At 35.5% G+C, this 6,424-nt stretch overlaps 1 long non-coding RNA gene across 1 annotated transcript; it reads right to left on the reverse strand.

Annotated features, from left to right (window-relative positions):
* Window positions 1-12: 12 nt before the first annotated feature.
* Window positions 13-1,491, reverse strand: LOC125682055 (uncharacterized). Its single transcript, XR_007372394.2, has 3 exons — window positions 1,414-1,491; window positions 574-908; window positions 13-437 (listed from the first exon to the last, which is right to left on the reverse strand). It is a non-coding gene; the product is annotated as an uncharacterized LOC125682055 (long non-coding RNA).
* Between the last annotated feature and the right edge of the window lie 4,933 nt (window positions 1,492-6,424).

Raw genomic sequence — 6,424 nt, forward strand, 5'->3', positions numbered from 1 at the left:
TGAAACAAGAGGATCATTTCTCAATGTCTTTATTTGGGTATACAATCTGTCATTCACCAATAAACAAATTAAAAAAAGTATGAAACGATTGACAGATGGAAAATTGGCTAATACCAATTTGACTAAAATGCCCTTGCTCTATTCTTGGGTAAAAATTGTAGACCAGTTCATTATCTAAACTGACCCCGATGTTAAACTATAGGTGAAACTAGAATATGGAATATGATAAACAAAATATTCAGACGGCAGTAAGTCTTATCAACTATCGACGTTGCGAAACATTAAAAATAGAGCTCACAACAGATTCCGTCACAAAAATGTCTGTTTTACATTAAAATCAATGCAGTAGATGTAACGATGACATATTCCGTCTCTGGTACCATAACATCTTTAGCTATATCGATCTCCATCGAACACGTACATTTTCTTCACTGAATCTGAAAAATAAAACCAACACACATATAGAATTAACAAGATACAACGTGCTGTACAAAAATCATTGCGATGTTAGAAAAGATTAAAGTAGTACCTTAGGTAAAATAATATATACGTGTAGAACACAATGTAATATACCTGGACTCTTCGTATTTCTGGGAGCTTTTTAACTTTCCTTGATGCTGTGGCTGTGTCGAAGTTCAAATTCTTGGATTGGTAATTATCAACTCCCCAGACTACAGTGTTTGTAATCTTTCGTGGAAGAACACGCCGTTTGCTGCGGGATTTACCGTCATCACCGTCTGATACACACCGAAATATACATACACCTATCAGAATTACGCCCATGATAGAACAACTAACCACGAAAAACACCAGGATATCCGGGTGCCTCTTAAATATATCCCCGTCATCAGAGATGGTGCTGTTTGTTGAATTCATCAAAATTCGTCCCTACTTTGTCTACACTGCATCTGAAAGAAAACGATAATCAGGAAAGAAGAAATCGCTGTTCCAATATCTTATGATAAAAGACTGTTATGACAGGATTCGATTTAACGTTAATATTCACAACAATTGTTATATAAGTTGTGACACTAGAAATATTTTGTCTTGAATAAACTCTTTTTGAACTCTATTCAAATGGTGTTATATGTTAACGAATGTTCAGTGATTATTGTACGGAACACGACAGCTAACACATGCATAGTTTATAAATCTTGAAACAATAAATTGTTCAAATAAAATATCAAGTCAAAATAAAGTCGATAGCAATTTGGCTGCACTATGACAAACATTAGAAAAACTCTTCATCTCGGTCATAATTCTATTTTAAGTTCTTAATGATTTTATGTCTCTTGAATTCATAAAAAAAAAAGTACCATCGGACCTCGGTGGTAAAAAATTCATGAATCTTAATGTATATCAGTAATACCATGTTGAAAACGCCTACTATCACCAACAAGAAAAAGAACTTACCACTGCATTCTGCGAGTGAAAACTGTATAAAACATAATCACAAATAAACAGGAAATGTTTTAGTTCCCGGATCTGATTCGTGTCATTGATCATACGTCAAAGTTGCGGGTCGTTTCTCCATCCATTAATTATGGATGGATTGTTATTTTTTCACCTCGATTTTTATTGATTTAAATACCTTGTAACAATTTCTCTATAGTGATATAGTAGTACATGAAGTTTTTCAAACTAATCAAACGATGGGAATTGGATATATTTCAACATCACTTACGATCTAATCATATTCAAATAGTGAAAAATTTGTTGTTTTTTAAGGCTGTAAATACTGTGGATGAAAAGGTGTCAAAGGTCGCTATGGTCTGCAACAAATGCATCGATCTGTTTAATTGTCTTCACCACTTCATTGATCAATTGGCTGCCGCGTCATTGTGAATAATTCATATATAAAGACAAGACGCAATTAACGAAAATCTAACCACGTGTTTATATGAAAACTGTTTGGTTTAAAGTGATACGGTATTTCTAGTTCCAGTAACAGTACATTTGGCTTGAGAAGGGTTATTAGTATTTGAATACCTTTAAGAATGCATATGGAACTATGCATTTTTAACTCTTCTTAGATCACTGTTTATGAGATCAAATATGATTCATGTATTTTTAAAAAATTCAACTCTTTAAAAATATGCATGTTATATAAAGCAAAAATCAACAAAGAAAGTTGATACTGCATCAGTTATCGCTTCTATACTGGGTATTGGTTTAAATCTTTGGCGCTAAAGAATGCAAATTTTGATTTTTGTAAAGTTGAAAAATTAGTTAATGATGATAACCAGTATTAAAGAGTACATCTTTCTATAAGTGGAATACCTGCAGTATCAATCTACACACTTCAAATTGAAGAGGGTGATTAAAAGTTCCAAATATCACAAAAGTATTGCTAATTTTTGTTGATTAGATAATTAAATAATTTCTATATAAAAAATCTCGTTTAGAAAGCGCTCAAACTTTAATTCTATAGGAGATATCTATTGTAGGGAAAAAGTGAAGATTACGAAAAGTGATCTATCTCTTAAACCCTAAAAAGAATGCACTATTTACACACACAGGCCACTGGAAACACAAGAGGTGCATGGGATCAGGTGCCTAGAAGGAGTAAGCATCCCCTGTTAACCGGTCACATCCGCCATGGGCCCTTAATCGGAGTAATCCATAGTCTAAATCATTACGCAAATAACAGTCTAATAATGGGCATGAATGAAATACGTCTAATAATATTTGCAAATAAGATCATTATAACGATCAAATGATTAATGCTAACTTTAAACGAGACTCTTGATACTCCTATAACATCAACTTAAATCATTAGCAGAATTTTTAGTGAGGATTTAATTTTGGCATTATTAGCGAGAGTGATGAAAATCATTATAATTGAATATCGCTAACAATTCATCACATATCGGAGGTAATAGTTGTCTTTCCTTGAATTATAAAGTCACTAAAATTAGTTCTCATCAAAAAAATATAGCCATTTTTATGGATAAATCGCTAAATTTGTGTCTCGCTAAAAATTCCACATCTACTTATTTGTCGGTAGAAATTGGCCATACGCAGAACATGTTCTCGCATATCGAATCAGTTGAGAGATATAAATATCATATGTATATGATAGTGGAATAATTCTACATAAATATGGAAAGTTGACGATGGAGAAGCTCAAACGGGAGGTTTGTCATAAAGCCGAGTTGTAAGTTTGTCGTTAAAATTTTATTGAAAATAATGCCCGCAACATTTTTATTATTCCTCTTACAACGGTAGAATTACCAATAACGTCAATGTTCAATAAACCATTCAAATATGAAACACATGTAGAAGACTATGATTGATTGATTGATTATTTGCTGTTTTCCGCCACATTCAACAATTTTTCAGTTATCTGGTGGCGCCCAGTTTTTATTGGTGGAAGAGAGAACCCAGATACAATGTACCTGGGAAAAGACCACCGCCCTTCCGAAAGTAAACTGGGAAACTTTCTCACTTACCGGCGCGAGCGGGATTCGAACCCGCGCCGACAGAGGTGAGAGGTCGTGTGATTTTGAACGTGATGCTCTATCCACTCGGCCACGGAGGCCCCCTTAGAAGACTATGTAATGTTTGTATTTCGAGATGGGAATCTCAACAGACTGTTAAAAGACCTGATCGCAAAAGACTACATGTACATAGATAATGTCAATGAGGAACACCGGTATATTTTTAATGAATCCCGGCCGCGACAGACTTTAGTCGTTCAAACAGGTAATGACCAAACGCTCGGTATCAGGTGTGAATATCACGGGTCCTCGAAGATGACCTTAAAAACGTATGTCCTGTGTCACTGTAGGTGTGGCACGCTAAAATACCCTTACTGCTTAATTTGGTAATATTTGATTTGCATAGATATATCAATAGGTTATTTAACAATTTATAATTATTAGAATGAATGAAAGTTATTATAATTTCCGATCCGTATGATACATTTCTGGTATAAACAATAGCATAAATTCTCTTTCACAAAATACCTTGAAGTTAAGAATGCTACTTTTCAAATTAGAATTGTGTTTTAAAATATTAAGTGTTCGATTTTTGTGTAATGACATTTAATATTTCCAAAACGCACCGCCGTAAATTCTGTACCATATCAAATAAATTGAATTGAAAATCAAAAGGTATAAAAATTTACTCGTGAAAAGGTGAAGATAAACGAACAGTGACCAATCTCATAGTTAAGATAAAGAATACAAAATTAAGAGAAGGGCAAACGCAGATCCCTGGATACACCAGAGATGGGATCAAGTGATAAGGAGGACTAAACATCCCCTGTTGACCGGTCACACCCGCCGTGAGCCCTCATATTTATCAGGTAAACAGAGTAATCCGGTGTCAGGAATGGCCTAACGATTGATATGAAACACGTCAGACAGCATTCGACCTAGTGATAGATTGTATTTGCAAACTAAATCATTAGAACCACTATACCATTTGCAAAATGCTGATTTTTAAACAAGATTGTTGAAACCACTTCAACTGTAACTTATAATTACTTGTAAATAAGTTAAACTCGAACTTATTTGTCAACAGCATGTCTCAATTTAAAACGCTCTCGCGTATCGAATCAGTTGAGAGACATAAACACCATATGCACGTGATAATGAATATTGTTATATAAATATGGCAAGTTGCGATGGAAAAACTGCAGTCATCTCGTTTGTCATGAAGTTGTATTGTTAGTTTACGTTGACAACTACATGTATGTTCAATAAAATGTCCAAATACGAAGCAGGTGTGGAAGACTCTATTTCAAGTTCGCTGAGATATATCGAATCGACATATGGATGGAAATGAATATTGTTCATGGATAAAACGTCGTCTCTGGAGTTGCCTTTTTGTGACCCAACTCACTTTAATTGATAAGAGTTATCTACATGTATGTAAGCCTCAAGACAATTGCTCATCATACATTTGAAAAATTAACCGAGACAGTTTATCAGTGGTAGATCAGTGATGTATAGTGTTAGCTTTTAAAGGACAGAGTTGGATAGCGACTCAATGTGGCCCCCATTTTCACTTTATATCACAAAGTAGATTTCAAACCGTGAAACCGAGTAAACCTTATTCAAATATGATTAAACTGAAAATGACAATCACCAATCTCATAACTCCTATAAGGAATACACGGACCCCTAGACATATCAGAGGTGGGATCAGTTACCTAGGAGGAGTTAGTCACTGATAAAATTGTTTGTTTGTTCTTGGATATATCCGAGTCTTACCTCGCTTTTACCTGCACATTTCTCGAAATTTCTAAAGCCTAGTATTATGCCGTGACGACGTCAGCAAGAGATGAATATCCACCCACGGGTTGGTTTGAAATAAGGACTTATCAAAGTCTTTCTTCTCATTGATACTCTCTTTCGAATTTTACAGTGATTGCATATTATAGTGGAGGACCTGAGGAGGATACGGGGTCTCGTCAACATTTTGCTTGAACATTTTAATGCAAGGTTATATTGTCCCATGATGGCGGATGGAAACCCGACCCGGCTTGTCTCCTGGACGAATTTAAAACAAACATGCATGGTTATATTGACCGCCTGATACGAAATTGGGATTATCTCCTGTAGTTATATTCAGGAAGACCCGAAGGAGAAATACAAATGCATAAACATGTATTCTTTTTCCTTTGTTCCCAAGCTGGTTAGCTCATTGAGATGTAAGGTAGTCGATCGTGAATTCGGGTCCTACAGAAGTTTTATTCTTTTAGCACAATAACATCTGACTAAAACTGTAATTAATAATTCTAACATAGCTCCCATATTGGGAAGAAGTTCACAGAAAAGTCACAAAGTTAATGGAAATTTCGAAATTTAACATTTCTAATTATTTATTTTTTTCATAATTTTCTGAAGTGTTGTGTATTGTTTAACGTCCCTATCGGGAATTGTTCACTCATATGGAGACGTCACCGTTGCGGTTGAAGGGCTGCAAAATTTTGGCCAATGTTCGACGCTTACGGCCTTTGGGCAGAAAGGGGTCTTTATTATACCATACCTGATGTAACACGGGACCTCGGTTTTTGAGGTATCTTCCGAAGGAACGCCCATTTAGTCGCCCCTTGCGACAAGCAATGGGTCCCGAGGACCTATTCTAACCCGGATTCCCATGGGGTCTTTGGAGTGTTTTTCATCCTTAACTGTCACCCTCGACAAAACAGAACAAAACGCATGCCAACTTATCCGAAATGCATCAAACGAATTGGATTTCGTTGTATTCATCAATATATATCTCACGCTTGCGCGGATCGCAACTAGAGTTCTTAATAATTGTAATTTGTTGAATTTTGGAAACTTTCCACGAAAGTACATTATTTTACTGACATTGCGTCGAATGGAAAACTCTACTCCCATTCAAATTACCAGTAGACATGAACGGTGGGCATTACCGTAACCAAGGTAGGTATCGGGCATGTGTGTTGTGA

This window comes from Ostrea edulis, chromosome 2 (genome assembly GCF_947568905.1).
Source record: "Ostrea edulis chromosome 2, xbOstEdul1.1, whole genome shotgun sequence".
In the NCBI taxonomy this organism is placed as follows: Eukaryota; Metazoa; Mollusca; class Bivalvia; order Ostreida; family Ostreidae; genus Ostrea; species Ostrea edulis.